Source organism: Passer montanus, unplaced genomic scaffold (assembly GCF_014805655.1).
Source record: "Passer montanus isolate IOZ18808 unplaced genomic scaffold, ASM1480565v1 scaffold40, whole genome shotgun sequence".
In the NCBI taxonomy this organism is placed as follows: domain Eukaryota; kingdom Metazoa; phylum Chordata; class Aves; order Passeriformes; family Passeridae; genus Passer; species Passer montanus.
In genome coordinates, this window is record NW_024368819.1 from 1,381,511 (window position 1) to 1,399,048 (window position 17,538).

At 37.8% G+C, this 17,538-nt stretch overlaps 1 protein-coding gene across 1 annotated transcript in view; it reads right to left on the reverse strand.

Annotated features, from left to right (window-relative positions):
• Positions 1-17,532, reverse strand: part of LOC120506817 (WD repeat containing planar cell polarity effector) — a 147,871-nt gene extending 130,339 nt beyond the window's left edge. The window contains exons 1-2 of the mRNA XM_039718826.1: positions 16,394-17,532; positions 15,401-15,482 (exon numbers count right to left, since the gene is read on the reverse strand). The gene's annotated coding sequence lies outside the window, so the exon portion shown is untranslated. The remainder of the gene's footprint in view (positions 1-15,400; positions 15,483-16,393) is intronic.
• Positions 17,533-17,538: the final 6 nt, after the last annotated feature.

Genomic DNA, 17,538 nt, shown 5'->3' on the forward strand with positions numbered 1-17,538 from the left:
TACATCAAACCAAAAGAACAGGCAGAAGAGGCACTAACACACATCCCTGCCCTGCCAAAACACAGAAAACTACAATTTACAGGACAATTCAAGCAATAATTATGGTAAAGAACCTCAGGCTGTCAATCTTATCCATAGTAAAAAACAATAACTAAGCTCTTGGAAAATGTGTCTGAAATTAAGACAAATTCTAAGCAAAAATAGCTATAGCAAAAGACACACCACTGACAAAAAACCCACAGTTAGCAGAGTTCTTGAAATTTCAACAGGCAAGGAAACTTATGAGGTATTTAGGCATGAACATTCCAGAAGAAATTGAAAGACTACAAAAAGAAAAAGTTAGGTGCTGCTTTAAAAAGACAAATATTACCTTGAGAAAATATGTAAACGTTCAAATTCATTTCTAGGGAGAAAGAACGCTTTTCCTTTTTCAGGTCTGACTTTCCCCTTGCCCAGGGATCCCTTAAACTGCATTCAGAGACATGTAATCAAGTTTATATGGTAAAGGAATGGGGAAAAAACTGCCCAAGGGCTAAAGGAAGGTCCTGTTTGGCAGAAGGCAGTAGGGCAGGGGGAGACCCAGTGAAGAACCCTTACCTTTCCTCTCAGAAAGTTGTTTAAAGACCTTGTTTGATTTTTAGCAGAATTCAGTGTCCTCTACTGCATAACAGAATTCAAGAAGAAAAATTACTTCAGGATCTTTTCAAATCTGAAAGGATAACACTGAAATCCTACATGTAACAAACTGACAGACAAAAAAAAAAAGGAACCAGGAATTAAATGCCTGTTGCTTGTTGCTTGACTTTCTTTTTTTAAAATCACTTTATGACCCTTTGAAACCATGAAAGAAATTTCCATGGATTTTCCTCTGAGACCTCAGACCAAGACATTTGAAAGAAAAAAAAAAAGGAAACGGGTGGCTTGACTGGAAATAGTTTATTCTTTATGAAAACCAAAAATTTGTCTGCTGAAAGTAGTTAGCCCAGTTCTCCTCTTGTGGAATTCAAGAATTCACTCCAAACAATTTGTGATAAAAAGGGCTCAGTTTGAATAATATTTCCAGCTCAAAACACTGATGCGTTCAAAGTTCTGATTAGACAGCCAAAATGGAATAGAGAATAGAGATTATATGTTTCTATATATTGCAACTAGAAAACAAAATATGCTACCCTCAAGTAAATAAGCTATTCATCAGACTACTGAAAAACTAAAATTTACAAATTTCTCCCACTCTTGCAGTAATTTCAAATAAAAAAATAATGAAGAATTACACTGTAACTACAGTGAAGTTTTTCAAGCATATTTTAAAATACAGTAAGAAAAAAAATTCCTTTAAAAGCAAACTGAAGAGCACAACATGATACAAAAACTGTATTTTTATTCTAATGAACACTGTATTTTCAAATTCCCTGTTTTCCTGGTTAGGCAAATAAAGACAGCAATAGGATTACAATGATATACTTTTAGTTTTGCAGTCAGGTGTCTAATAAATCACTCTAAAACCCCTTTAGCAATTAAAATTAAAAAGCTTGTTCTAGATAGAGATATGCAATTTTATTCAGCAGGCTTTTAGAAATAAAATCCAGTTTAAAAAAAAAAAACCCTTTTGTTCTCAAGCGGTTACATCTCGGATTAATTTTTAAAGTTTTCTATAAATCTTCAACATTGTTCAGATATATAACCTAAACATGAAGTGTGGCAAAAGTCGACAAGTTAATTTATTGCACCTTCTAATCAACAATCTACGCTGATCTTCAGAAAAGATAAACTAAAAAATAGTTGCTCGTTCTGTAAAGGAGATAAAAGCAAATGGGAAACTCTGAAAGTGTTCCAGAAATGCAAATGCATACATCATTTGTGCTAAAGGCAACACCAACATTCTCCCTCAAACGAAGCCATTTATCAACATGTAAGAACAAGGAGGCATTCTTCTGTCAGCAGAAAACAAAGGAAACATCGCCCATGATGAATAAGTGAGTTTTGAAAACAAAATGGCAACAAGAATTACGCACTACCTAAAAATTTATTTTCAGTGTTCTTGTATGCCACAACACATACAGGTTGTAATCCAAAGGACAGACAAAACAGTGAAGGATACTGCAATGTGTCTGATTTTCTGTGCATTGGTGATGTACAAGCCCAACCTCATATTCCCAAACCTCCATATTAGGTTCCTCACTTTTCCATTGAGTTTCCCAAATTCCTTCTACATAACATTCAGCTTGTTCACTTCTTTGTAGCCATGCCCTTCAGTTCCCTTTTCCTTCCTCTCCTCTGCCACTACATGCAACTCTGGTGCCAGACAAGCACAAAGCAGCACACCATGGCTTCTGGAGCCTTCTCAGCCACAAGGAGCTGCGTAGTTAATGACTGATATCAAAGGCCAAATTGGAAAAAAATCCTTGAGCTCAGGTCACAGTCTTTTCTTGAGCAGTCTGGGGAAGGGAACACCAACTTGCATTTCCTTGAATTTTAAAAAAACACATTCAAATTTGAAGCTTTTAAGATCTCTACGTTATCCACCAAATGCATTAAGTCAGCTAACATGCCCCAGAAATGAATGTGGAATGGAAGGTAGTGAACGTGTGAATTGGAAGGTAGACTGTGTGAACTTGTCCCTTCAGGTAATCCCAAAAAAATGCTGTGTCCTTACTCAGCAGATTTTACTCATATAAGACAGGTGATAATAAAAAAACCAAGAAGGGAAATAACAGTGTTCTGGATATAGATGCATCCGTTATCTATCTGCAAATTAGGGCTGTTACTTTGAGCTAAGTGTTTAGTTCATCATTTGAAGAAAGGAAAACCTCTCAGGTAGATTTCTTATTAAATACCTAAGATTGCAAAGCCAAATTAATTCTAATATATATCTATATATATGTATGTGTATATATATTATATAAATAATATTTTAGCACTTCATATTTACTGATTTAAACCATAATCTCAATAGAGACAAAGACACAGTTTTCATGACCAACAGAATTAGTATTTGCTCACTCCACAAGAGTAACTTTTTTACAAAGCCCAGCTTGAAATCTATTTTTGGCCCATTCCAAATCTGTTTAGCTTTAACACTGACTTGCAAAAGTGTGTAACTTTTCGAAATTATCCATTAAATGATACAACATAGTCATTAAAAACACCCACTCTTCAAAGCTCTGAAAGATCTATTACAGGGTAGTCATGTAGGGTGAGCAACATTCTGCTTGCTCCCTGCACCTCCCAAAGTATGTTATCCCATCCCACTGCTGAAATAAGTATGTAAATCCATAGTCACATTTCACTTTTGAAAATGAGAGCACTTATAAATTGGCATTAGAACCCTGACTTTAGACACTGTGATTATGACAAAACTCCACTGTTCATAAGACATGGTACTAGGCAATAAATGCCATTCCCTGATTCGTTTTCGAACAATGCAACATCTTAATAATAAAAAGAAATCTTATCCAGGCTCTGAGGAAAGATGCATGGATGAGTGATAAGATAAAGTATCTTCAGATACTTTAGAAGAATGAAGGGTAACTCATTGTCCCCAGAAAGAAAAGGTGAAAATAGCAATGCATCTCTACCTGGTGAAAGCCATATGTATTTCCGGATTTTTTCCTGCAACTTTTCTAAAACATAGGCAAAAATTAGAACAAACTTTTATTATTAATAAAAAGCAGCTTAATAAGTGTCACAAAACCTACTTTTTGGTGTGCATGGATATGCCTTTCCCCAGAGGAATAAAGCTCCTTATACCCTATTTCTGCCATATCCAACCACAAACCTACGCAGATCCACTTTTTCATCACTTAGACTTTACAGCAAAAGTGTGCCCTGGAGCAACAATCCTAAAAGGCAAACAATAACTCATTTCATAGCTCTTACTTAAGTGCAGAAAGTGAATTCTTTCTGTATATTTCTCAGAATCAGAAAGAAGTGGCACACATGAAAATATTTGTCAAGTAAAACCTGGGAGAGGTCCAAGAACACTTGAAGGTGTCAACAGGACTTGGAGGGGCAAAAGCCACTCAATTTTTTTTCTGCACAGAGAACAGGACAATAGTTGTCATGCTGAGGAAGCTGCCTCAGTTCTTGCTGAGCTCATTCCTGCTCTCACATTTCCAGGCACCAACTGCAGTTAAGAAAAAAAAAATCCTACAGCTTTTTATTTTTTTTTTAATACTGATTCATCAAGATAGTTGTATCTTTTTGCAGCATGATGAGTGCCTAATTACAATGATTCAAATCTCTTGTCACCTTCAGGCTAGACTACAGATAGCAATGGGTTTTAGCCAGAACAGATAGGGAAAATGAACTTGACACAGCACGCAATGGCTTGTTAAGCACAATATAATATTAAAAACATCACTCCCCTTTTTAGTCTAGCCAGGAGGAGGGAGAAAAATCACATGATTTTGAGTTCAAAGTTGCTAAATCCCTTCTTCAGCAGGGGAACATGCTTGTCTGATTACATTTTCAGGTTGAATGCATTTGTCACTCTATCACCTTTCTCCACATTCAGTCCTGTTTTGAGCCCTGTTGGTTTCAGAGAGCTCTTTCTCCTCCTAATATCACTGTAATTTCTCAGAAGTTCCTTCAGTCTACTCCCATTTTCCTTCTTGGGAAATTGTCATATGCAGGCTGGGCCCTCTAGTGCATGGTGATGTTAATGCACCACATTCCCAGTGCTCTTGGCTTTGTTTTCCTCTACCAAGCAACTTCTGTCAGGGCACCTACTCCATGCAGGAGCCTTTTTCAAAGGGACCCTATTTTGCTTTCACAGCTTCAAAAGAAGGAGGAGTTGTCTGAGCGACACCACTCTGGCTGTCCTGTGGCTTATTGCCAAGACTCAAACTCAAGCACTCGGCCCCCTGAATGGCAGCTTCTGCTAAACCCCTGCAAAAAGAGCATCAAAAGCCCAGCAAAAAACCTGGGAGATGAGGACAGAGAAGCAGCTTCCTCACCAGACACAGAAGTTCAGAACTTGAATCTACTCAATACTTCCAGTACAGGTCATTTCTGAAGCCAATGACCTGTACTACCTTTGAGATCAGAGGGCTGCACACAATGGGCCACCATGGGGGCTCTCCTTGCTGTGCTTTCAGCTTTGGCTTAAGACAGAGAATAAACCCCTGAGGCTTCCTCAATCACTCTGCTGCATGCCCCATCCAAACCCTTCAGCATTTAGAAAACCATCTTGATGCTCCTCTACCACATTTTTGATTCCTCAGGTTCTATTTCACGACCATTAACTTAATTATCCATATAATCTCAAACCATTTGCTTGTCTTTCACTTTTTGTTTCTTAGGATAAAAAGGACCTTGCTAACAGGCAAAACTGGAGATGATTAAAATGCTTTAAATAAAACCCCTGCAATTATACTTAGAAAACTCAGATATTTTTACATGACTTAAAAAATTTAGGTTTTTAAAGTAATGAGTGAAATGTCTTTAAAATATGCAGCATTATGTACATAACCAAAATTTTCACTAACAAAGCCTGCAATAGTCCAAGGGGAAAACATAACAAAACATAACATAATAAAGAAACTGGCAATGGTACAATTAGTGTGAATGTTATCAGAATAATCTGCATAAATTCTCAACACAGCACATAACTTCACTCTGTCTGTATGACCTCTAAACTGATAAACCCCCATTTTTTAAAAAAATTTAAACACATCATCAAAGATCACCAATCATAGATACGAATGTCATCTGTATGAATGACTGCTCTTTACACCCTGATGAAGTTTTTCAGCCACAATCATTAACAAAGAAAAAGGAAGTCAATTAAATAGAAACTCTCAGTATAGCCCAAGCTGCACATTTTGTTACAACTTCTCAGGTTACTGACAACTGAATGCACCTCTTTGACTGCATCACACCCAGGCTATATTGTTGGAAGTAAGATGTATTTTGTTTTGTTTTTTAAATAGGTTTTAAAACAGCTTCTGCCTTCCTAGTTTTGGAGGAGAAAAAGTCATTATAAGAATCTTGTAAACGTCACAGAACATGAGGGAATAGCATACAAGTGACCAAATGTGCTAATAGGCTTGGAGTTACCTGATGAAATCATTGCAAAGTGGAAGCATTTTGAAACTTTTTTTTCTTTCACCTCAACATTAAAGTCTTCTTTTAAAACCTTCAAAAAGTGTTCATGCTCTTTCAAGCTGTGTATATGATTTGTGTCCAACAGGTGCAATAAAATATGAAGAAGTTTATGAAAACCAAGAATGGGCTTAGGTTTAACTGCTGCAGATCCATTTAACATAAGGATCATAACCTGTCCTCATGGATTTTTAAATAAAACAGAGTTAAATTTATACCCCTGACATTTAGCATAATGGAATAACAACTATTTATGGTTTCCCTGTCAATTCTGGTAGTAAAACTCTGGATGTGGTCATATAAATTATAAATCTGCATTGTTATCTGGAAAACAAAATGATTATAATAATTTTCTGTTATTACAAGCAATTGTCTTTAATTACCTCAATATATATTACTTAATTGCCTGAAAAGACAGAATGTCAGCATGAATAGCATTGGTTTGGCAGCCCCAAATTATGAACAGCCATTGAAATAGTGCACATTCTTTCTATTCCTTTCCTCAAAAATATGAGATTTCACAGAAGCTTGCCTACCTTGATATGTAACAAAATTTAAAAATTGAAATATTAAGGAATCAGACAATGCCAAAAATTTCAAGTGGTGTGTTCAGCTCTTTTAATTATTAATCAGTTCACAATTTGACCCCATCTTTCTACCAACCCATTTCTTATGTGGTTCCAATTTACACCACGGGTAAATGGCAATGTAATGGAAACAGTGGTAGTGAGCACACAACCTAGAATGTGATAATTGTTCTGGAGACAGACATGCCTTTACAGCATCAGTCAATCACTGGCAAATAAGCTGCTTTCATGAGGTTTCAAAAAAAAATTGTAGAATGAGAAAATTTTTTTAAAAAATCATAGCAGTTGCCTATTACCGTTATTTCTGTGACTCTATTATAGACCAGCTTTTGCAATCCTATAATCCCGTGTATTAAAAATAAACTTTTATAATTAACAAATTTTGGACTACAATTTCCAGCACAAAGATCATATTTCCCCCCCCCCCTTTTTTTTTTTAAATCTTAAACACTTCTGTTTTGTGTTTGCATTGAAGGTTTTTGTAGCAGGAGCTTTCAGGGAAGGAAGCTGAGGAAGCTGCTGGAAGCTTTCCCTATATCCAGCACAGCCAATGCCAGTTGGGTCCAGGAGGGATGCCTGCTGGCCAAGGCTCAGCCCATCAGCAATGGGCTCCATTGCCTCAGGAATAACACAGTTATTTCCTCATTATCCTACTCTGAGTTGATTGATAATAAATTAAACTGATTTCCCTGAGTCGAGTCTGTTTTGCCCATTACAGTAACTGGCTCTCCCTAGCCTTACCTTGACCTTTTTGTTGTATTTTCTCTCTCTCTGTCCCACTGAGCAGGCGAATGAGATAGGCTTTGGTGAGCACCTGATGTCCAGCCAGGGTCACCCCACCACAGCTTCATCCATGATCTCTCACCTATAATAAACACTGTTTAAAAATGCATTAATTCCAGACAGCGTGGAGCTATCTTCTCTCCAAACAGAGCTGTGACTGACCATTCTAGCTAACTGCAACACTTGCCTCCTTCCATTTTCACAGATGTAAAAGATACAATTTAATTAACTTATCCAAACAAGTGGCAGAGCAAAACAATACCACTAAATGGCTGTGGCTGGGGGAAGTAATTTCCCCAGAGTTAAGTAATTTTTGTATTTTACTCAAACCTTTATTTTACATAAGTTTTTTAAGGACTGATACAATTTTATGGGTCTGATACAATTTTAGGGTCTGTCTCACTTCTGTCTGTGGATTTCTTTTCCCAAAATCTTTGTCTGAGTTGGGTTTGCTCAAATTAAAGTCACAGCTGCTGCTACAATTCTTGTGACGCTTCCTTTTCATGCACATTTATGTAAGGGAAGCACCAATATTTTCACCATTTTCATTATTCCTTTGCTTTTAAACAGAAGGCCAACAGCATAATCTTCATACTAATCCATGAAACAGATTACAATTATATACATGTTAGAAAATATGCAGAATTTTCATTCTTCTGTTTCCTTGCCCTATTCAGCAAATACTGCAGTATTTCCTTTCATGATGATAACATTTCTTATCTCAGCAAAGAGATTTTTTTAAACTTCATTGTTAGAAATGCACTAGAATAACTAACTTACATGGCCTCAATTACAAAACAGCATTTGCTGCAGTTCATTCACGATGAGAGAGTTTTAAAATTCACAGCATGCCATCTGCTGAAAATCAAGCAGCAGCACTTCACAGGTAGGCCACTCCTGGAGCTTTATGCAAAGTCTGCACTCACATGTCCTTGAATTCAGAGTGACTAATAACCTCAGCAAGGTGCACGTTTTAAAAGAACACTCATGCTACAGTTGGCATTTATTCACTGGCATTATGGGTGGCATATTTTACAGGCTGCTTCTTAAGGAATATTCAACCACCTGCACATTGTGTGTCATTGCACTGGAGTTCAGCCACATGCTGAAGCTGTATGTGTTGCAGTTTTGGTAATCGGATTCAGAAAACAAGCATGACAGAGTGAAATTAATTTATTAAGTCATTTACTAAATAGGGATACTACTTGATATATTACAAAGGAGACAGACAGAAAAAGACACTTAAGGGGTTTCCCAATACCACATACAAAAAAAATTCTACCCCGAAAACAAATCAAAAAACCTCCAACGGGAAGAAGTTTATAAAGTTAAATATCATCACTGACAGATGCCAAAGAAGCCACTCCAGCAACATCTCTATAGAATATAAATCTTTAATTTACTCTTTGATGAAAAGTCAATTAATCAAGTTATTCTACAACAGTCCCAAGGAGTAAGGTCTGCTTACTGAGTATTTATTCAAATGAAAGTCCCACCAATGTCACTGTTTCATAGCTGTCCCAATTCTGTATTTTAACACAAGAATGGCACTATGTTACAAGTTTTCCAGTACAAGTTTTCTTAGATTGAGTTGCACAGGAAGAGACCTCTGCCACAAGTTGAAGAATAACAAAGTTAACAGCACTCCTAAGAGGTAGGGGACTTTGCCAGCAGTGGATCATTCTGGGCTTTCATATAACTTGTGTCACAAGCTGCATCTCATTCACTGACATTACATCACTATGACTTTTGTCTCAATTTCAACTTATTAATTACATTTACAAAGGAAATATTCCAATATCTGAAATTTAAAAAAAAAAAAAAAAAGCTAACTGCACTCTGGGCTGTGTAGAAAGAAAGAGAACTCTCTTTCTCTACTCTGCCCTGCTGAGACTACACCTGCAGTGCTGCATCCAGCTCTGAAGCCCCCAGCAAAGAAAGGTATGGACCTGTTAGGGACAGATCTAAAAAAATAGCCACAAAAAAGGATTGGAGGAAAGGAACAGCTCCCCTTTTTAAAAAGGTTGGGAGACTTGGGGTTTTTTAGCCTGGAGAAGAGAAGGCTCTGGGGAGACCTTATGACGGCCTATTAATACTTAAAGGGTGCCTTATCAGAAAGGGGGAGAGGGACTTTCTACATGAGGTCTGGAGTGACAAGACCAAGGGCAACAGTTCTTATCCAAAAGAGAGTAGATTTGGATTAGATACAAGGAAGAAATTCCTCACCCTGAGGAAGTGAGACACTGGAACAGGTTGACCAGAAAAGCTGTGGATGCCCCAAGCCTGGCAGTATTCAAGGCCAGGTTGGATGGAGCTTTGAGCAACCAGATCTAGTGGAAGGTGTTCACAGTGCATTGGACTTCAAAGGTCCCTTCCAGTCCAAATCATTTTGTGATTCTGTGACAAAAGCAGCAGACAACTCATTGCAATTCACTGCATCTTGTCAAGTTATTGGAACAAAAACTGGCAAAACAGTGGATTGGGAAGCAACTACTTAAATGCACAGATCAGGTACAAAAGAGTGGAAACAGCTTTGTACATTAAGCTTTATATTTGTGCCTGCTTTTCTTTGTACTACTATTTAAGGAACAGTCAATATAGCCATTAAGAAAAAAAGAAAATTTTTAAATTGATGATAAAATTGGAAATAATGCCACATAATACCATGGTTTTGAAATCTGTACAGACCTATTCTTCCAGCACATATCTCTAATGCATTTTAAAAGCCTTCCATTTCTCAAGCAAGACAACCTCAATATCTACAAAACCACCTAAGTGTCTTCCAAAAATGCAGACTGTCCTTTACAGGTGCAGTTTTTAAAAGTTTAGTTATTTCTGTCTAAAAATTATGCTACCAGATGTTACTACACTGCAGTGGATACTCCTGTCTTAGAGGAGGCACATTCAAATAGATAACAATCTCAGATTTTACTCAATACAAGATAATGGATCATTCTACTTACTCAGAAGTTTGGGTACAACTGCCTGGGACAATGGAAAAGAAGACACCTTATCAATGTTCAGTAGGTCTCAGTTCCCATGAAAAGGGATGTGGCAACTCAGAGCTCACCAGTGGCCCTCAGGAGGCAAGCTGATGTCCACCAGCACTGCAGAGGATTCCCAGCTTTCATTATAGGAACCCGTGGCGTTCATTTAGCAAGGACAGAGCCTAGCAGTGCAGTTAAATTAATGGTACTGTTAATGACACTTCATTAATTTATGTCCCACATGGCTACGTTGAACAAATAAACCATCTGCAGTATGCTGCTGTTCTGAATTGTCTCTGCAGGTTTCAAGTCCTTGCATCACATTCCCCTCCAATCTAGATTGTCAAGGAGTCATAAGTGGTCCAATTACACAGGCAACTGACCCACTACTGCTGAAAATACTGCCTCCTGTGAAACTCCATGAAGGTAAGAAATATCACAGTATTGACATTCTCCTGGACACAACTCTGTGACAGTCAAGTGCAAACAGAAAAAAGTGAGCAGCAGGTGGAGAACAGCCCTATTTTATTTCTCTAAAGACCACAGATCTTATTTTTCCAACAGAAACACAGCACTTGTCCTTGCTCTGGCAACACTGAAATCCTTAGATGGTAAGAAATTCAAGATAGTGATTTTATAAACCTTTTAGATACACTTTTATTTTTTCCCCCAAACCTTCTAAGCTGGGGATTCACTTCCAAAATAGCTTTCCTATCAAATACAGCAGATATAGGTTATAAAACCCCAAAGATGTAATCAGCACTTTTTTATGGAAGTTGATTAACGGGTTTGCCGAATTACCCAGCCCAGAATTGTGTATATATATTATTAAACCCTATTTTGAGTTTGCATATTACCTTCCTTAAGAGTGCCGTAGTTCCTCTGTTTGGTGTTTTATACATTTACAAAGATACACAAAAGTTTTGTCTTATTAAGAGAAAAATTGCACAGAATGAGAAAAACTTCTTAGGTAACTTTGGAATCTTTTAACTTGTAAATTAGCAATGAAAGCACTGAGATAAGTCTTTGGGAATATATTTGAAGTCTTAATGAAGGGGTCAGATTACAAAAAGCCATAGTGGGAGTATTATATGAGGAAGCTTTAAAGTTAGTTGCAGTGTATTAAAAAAACAACATTCAAATAAATTATTTTTCACTGCAGTATGCCAAGTTTTTGGAGATAGAATTAAAATTGGGCTTTCATTTTAGACCAAGTAAAGCATAATACTAGACTATAATACTGCGTATACTAGTGAGATCCAAATGCCCACGGTGTTGCAAGAGAACATTTTCCCTCAGGCATTTGAAATGTAATGCTTCTTTAATATTCTCTGTTGGATATTGTTAGAATGGAATTTCAAATATTTCCTGCAATTTGAGTTAAAGATTACTGAATAATGCTGAGCAGCAGAAAATTTTTGAAGCGTACATCTAAAGCTGGCATAGTAGCTTAATGTCCTGTTGTTTCTTGCTTTAGCAAAATTAATTTCTTCAGTCTTCAACCACGAATTCACGCACCACCTGGAGATACAAACCCATAATTTAACTGTGGTGTATTTCTAGCTCCCTTGCCTAATACACACTGAGGCCAGATCCTGTCTGTCAGGCAACTATAACAGGAAAAGGCCATTTCAGAGCAATGCTTTATATTCGCCCATATCAGACAGTAAGCAACTTCAAAAACAGTATCTGGCCCATTATTGTAAATAAATCTGATTACAGGCCATGAAACAAAAGCATATTGTATTATATAGACAAGAGTAACACCTTTCCAATAGGACTCAAAATATTCAAAAGTCTTTTATCCAATTAAGGTCCAATTTTTTCACCATATCTGTGTTAGTGCTTCACCATGGCTACTCTTTACAGGTAAGGGCAGATGGCAAATTGAGCAGAAAGGCATAGCTGTATCATTCTAAAAGGAAACTAGAAAAATACAAACTGCAATTATGATTCCTGTTGCTTGATTACTTCATGGAGAAGCCTCCACCACCCAAAGATGCAGCATCTTTCCACCATTTGTGTCATGATATAAGCGGTCAATTACCCAATTTTCTTCTGTGGCCATTGCTCCCTTCTCATTCATACTTGGGCACATGACTACCTGAGTTCAAATTAACTAATTCCTCAATACCATCCCAGCCTGACAGGACAACTCTCAATGACTTCATGACAGGCCCAAAAGTTTCTAACATTTTCTTCAAGTGTGAGCCTGAGGGCCATTCTCATGGGTTCCAACATAACCCTCACCAACACTGAACTGAAAGAAAAACAAAAAAATATATGCATGCCTGTTTTTGAGCAACAAGAAACTCCAAGTTATGTAGCACTGGTATGGACAATAGAGTCCACACAGCCGGAATCAGCTGGAATTTTATTCAGAGATGGGACTGTTTAGCCCTACAGTGTGCAACTGAATGAGTACAGGCATGTGCAGAGTACTTGTGGTTATGTGAGCAGAACGAATAAAGGAAATTTTTTCTTTCTTTACTCAAATATCAGCAGATGCTGAATACGGCCAGTATTATAAGCATATATGTTACTAAAACCACCCATAGACTCTGCTGCTGCCTAAAAATCAGTTTGGATAAGGTTTCCAAAAGCAGGCCAGATACCAAAATGAATTTGTTAAACAGCAGAAAAACCTCCAGACAGGAAACAAAGTGCTTAGTTGCCTCTTACACTTATTACTGATAAATTCATGTTTGAAATTTATGTTTCACTTATGAATAATGCCATTAAGATAAAAAATTATCAGTTTTTTCTATCAGTAAATAATTATATTTTATATAATTAACAAAAAAAAATCAACACCGTAAGACGTAATTCTCCTTCCACTGGTATTTCTACAGATATTTTCTTTGAGACACTAATTATTGGGGGGGAAAAAAGGGAGAAAAATTTAGTTTGTATAGTGGCAGCTATTAAGAATTTGGTTCTGCAAAAATACAGAAATAAAGTCACATGGGTATTGTAAAACAAACTGAAATATTTTAAGCAAACTATGTGATCATAATTCATAGAAATAAGCCTAATGAGAAAAACTCTTGTAACTGTGCAAGAGATTTGGCATGGAAGAGCATTCATCAGTCATTCTGACATGGAAAGGATGGATAAAGGAAGCAGATGGATTCACCCATCTGCACTGCACCTAAAAAAGGGAAAGTCATCATTATGGTTGCTAGCTTCTTGTTCAAGATGTATAACCTCATTATCAGGTTATAATGAACAAATGCAAAAGAAAGTCTTACGAGAGAAAAAAACATTTATTTTCAGTAGGACCTGTTTCCCTTGACTAAATTGATTCACTTGACTAAATGCTTACCTCATTTAAAAAACTCACAAGGACATCAGCTTAATGTTTACATCTAGTGGAGGGAATGGGTGCTGGTGCTCATGTTGGGTTTTTTTTAATGTTGCAATGAATTAACTTTAAGAGTACAAGGTTTGCTTTGGTAGAACTTGAATTGTTACACAGGTCATCTCCTCTCTGGAACACCAACCTGCTCCTCCTCCAGACAGTGACATTAGTGAGTACAAAATCCACACATTGCTGTCACAAAGTCTCTGTTCAATCAAGAGAAAGACAGATTTGTGTTAAGGTAGAATACAGTAAACTACTTCTCATGCACCAGGAACACAACCTTTCTGTTCACTTTGCAATAATTCAGAGATCAACTTTGCTGAATTTACAGCCAACGTGCCAAAGTTTTTGTGCCGTGCCTGATGTGGTTGCTTGATTTGTGGGTTGGTTTTGTTTGGCTTTGTTTTTAAACAGGGATTCTCTGCAGCCCAGACCTTGTAACAACTGTGAGAAGAAAACCCTCCAGAAGTGGTGCTTGGGTGGTGGATGAGGACAGATCTTCCAGGGTCCCTCAGCTCTGGGGGTGCCATTAGGAAGCCACTGTGCCACCACCCCCTCTGGTCAGTGTGGGAGCCCTGAACTCCTTTGGGCACCAGAGCACCCACCTCAGATGTGATGTGCACCCACACCAGAGGAGGCCTGAACCCTCAGTGTCCCTGCCAAACCTAAAACACCTGCTTGTACTGTTGGCCTACTCAGGGAAAGCAAATAAAAAAGAACTTTCTGTTCACAATTTGAATTAATATTTGACTCATGAATAGTTCATAAAGATCACTAACACATATTTCATGCAAGCTACAGATCATTTGTGTCTTTTCATAGGCAGCAGCCACATGAGTACAGGATATTATTGCATCATTGCTACCTGTTAAAAACATGCTGAAGGCTGTAGAAATCAATTGACGATAACTATCCAACTTCAATTTAAAAACCAACTAAGCTGTTAAGAAATTTAAAATAAGCAATATCCATAGAAGGTAAAATTTCTCTTTTAGAAAGAAAGTTTTCACCACAGCAAAAACAAAATCTGGAATATAAATGGAATTTATAGATTAGCTTATTCATGACATTTAATGTCCATGCAGTACTACATGACTGAAGTTTAGAAATGAATGGTGAAAAATTATGTTTGGGACATTAGCACTAGGAATTAAAAAAAAAAAAAAGCTTAATTTTCTGAACTACTATTTTAATAGTTCTTGTTCATATTTATATTTTTTTTAAATCTATTATAGATTTCTCACACACTTCACAAAATATTTTTTTGTAATGTTTTACCTTATTTCTGAAATATCTCTTACTATTATTCCCTTGAACCAGAACACAGAAGAGATTTACAAAACTCTTTCAATTCTAGCATTTCTAGGTTTGAGCCTGGCCACTATATAGTTAATTTTTCTTACATGGTCTTGTGCATTTTAAATGTTAATTATATCACACAGACTTAGCTACAAGAGACATGACTTGGTAACAACAATTGTAAGGAAATGCATAAGATAAGAAACCTGTACTAGACATAGAGAGGTTGATAACAAGAAAAATTTACAAATTATTGAAACTGAAGTGTAAAAACTTACCTAAAAATATTCATCAGTTTCTATAGATGGCAATGAAGTAAAAGAAAATCCCATCCAAAATACAGTTAAAGAAGACAGCCAGCTGTTAACAGAGAATAATTAATTTTAAATTTTTTTTTAAAAAAATTAAGGGATAATTCTGGCAGACTACCCTTCAAAACTACTAGTTGCCTTGAAAAATAATACTTAATCTCCTGAAAATGGAGATTAAAACATCTTAATACTTTAGTGTGTTGTTTAATTACCGATTTCCATGTAATTCAGTATCTTTTGAATGTAAAAATTGCAAAGTGTGTTTGAAAGTTAGCCCAGAGCCCAATTCATATGCACACTAAATTTCCATTACTTCATTTGCACGTAATGTTTATATTTATGCAGCTTTTTGGCTTACAGTGCTACACGATAGACTCGTACTAATGAAACATTGGGGAGCATTAAATTATTTTTTTTTAAATTATATTTAAATTTTACTTGGAAAACATCAAAGCTTAACAAGTAGAAACAAAATATAAGAAGGAAATACCAGAACTCTTAAGTTTTGCTGACTTTAAAAATTACACCACATTCATAAAAGGCAAAATTTTACAGTATTTTTAGTTAAATCAGCACAGAAAACAACTGAATCCAACTTGATCTAATTATACTGGGATTGAAATAAACTGATAAACAGGGTTCTGACAAACAAAAGCATTTACACGTGGCTTTGCACCAAAACAAATCACTTTCAACACAAGGTAACAAGATTTGTTGCTATCTCCAACAGCAAATAATTCCAGGAGCACAAGCTTGGGTAGAAAAGGAGCAAGAATAAGGACAGTCATCTACACAAAAAAGTTTGAAAATTTCAAGTTAAGCTCTTAACTGAAATCCATTAAATCAATACAATCTGTAAGCTAACACAGACAAATCAATTTACAGCCTGCCAACATTGATTTACCTGAAAATTGATAAGAAATCAATTAAACTGAACCAATTATGGTCAGCGGAAATTACCTTACGTGGGTTCACATCAGGTTTTGTGTATACTTAAATCTTAAACAATCTTAAATAGTGTTAATTAAGTCTGTACAGCGTCTGGGTGCAGAACAGGTTAGGAGTCACCAGGGTAAAGCATCTTGGGACACTCTGGGAGACTCTGCGTTAAACAAGCTCCCTCCTCCTGAGCAAGCTTCCCTACGCTTCCCAGCAAGCCAGCCCTCAGCTATTTGGCTTTCGAACTCGTCCACGGAAGGGAACCTGGCTACGGGCTTCATTCATATAAAACATACGGTCATTAATCGATATAAATCGGTGCAGCTCCACAGCTTGGAGAAAGCTGGGAGGGTAGGGGCTGCAGCCGGGCAGGCGGCTGGCCCCGCTGCAGAGGCTGCCGGCTCTCCCAGGCTCTCCAAAGCTCTCCAAGGCTTTCCAAGGCTCTCCCAGGCTCCCGGCACCTCCCGAGCCGCGGCACAAGCCGCCCCTCACACCCGCTGCCCCAGGGGAGCAGGCTCCCTTTTCCGTGGCAGGAGCGAAGAAGCTGCCTCGGGACACACGCTCCTTGCATTGCTTTTCTAAAACACTGCTATAAGGGCTAGAGCAAGATTTCAAAGATTTTTGCGAGGCCTTCACAAAACACTGAACTAACAGGGAATCCTGTCAGGATCTGAGGGAAAAGGAAAATCAGCTGTGCTATCCAAGACCTGCTTTTTTAAACCCTACCAACAGTTTAGGAAGCTCTGTTCAGCTGAGGTATTTATGCCGTAGCAGCCTCCCTTACAGCCAGACCAAAGGAATTTACTTCACTCAACAATTCGAAATACGAGTAAACGAGCAGCTTTATTTCTGCACAAGTGATCGCTAGTTTAGCCACGCAGTTCTACCAGCGGAATAGCACAGGTAAGCTCTCAGCTTTCCCTGAAAACAAAAAGAAGGCCAAGCAACAGGGCGGCAGGATTTCATCAAGTGTGGAGCGCCGGGAACGCGCCGGCAGCTCCCCGAGGAGGCCGGGCGGAGGGAATCGCGCGGGAAACGCGAGGGGAACGCTCTGCCCGCCCGGGCTCGCGGCTCCGGGATGCCCCGGGGCCGGGCGGGCAGGGCAGGGCCCGGCCGCGCACTCGCACCCACCGAGCGCTCCGGGTTCGCGGGGCGAGCGCGGCGGC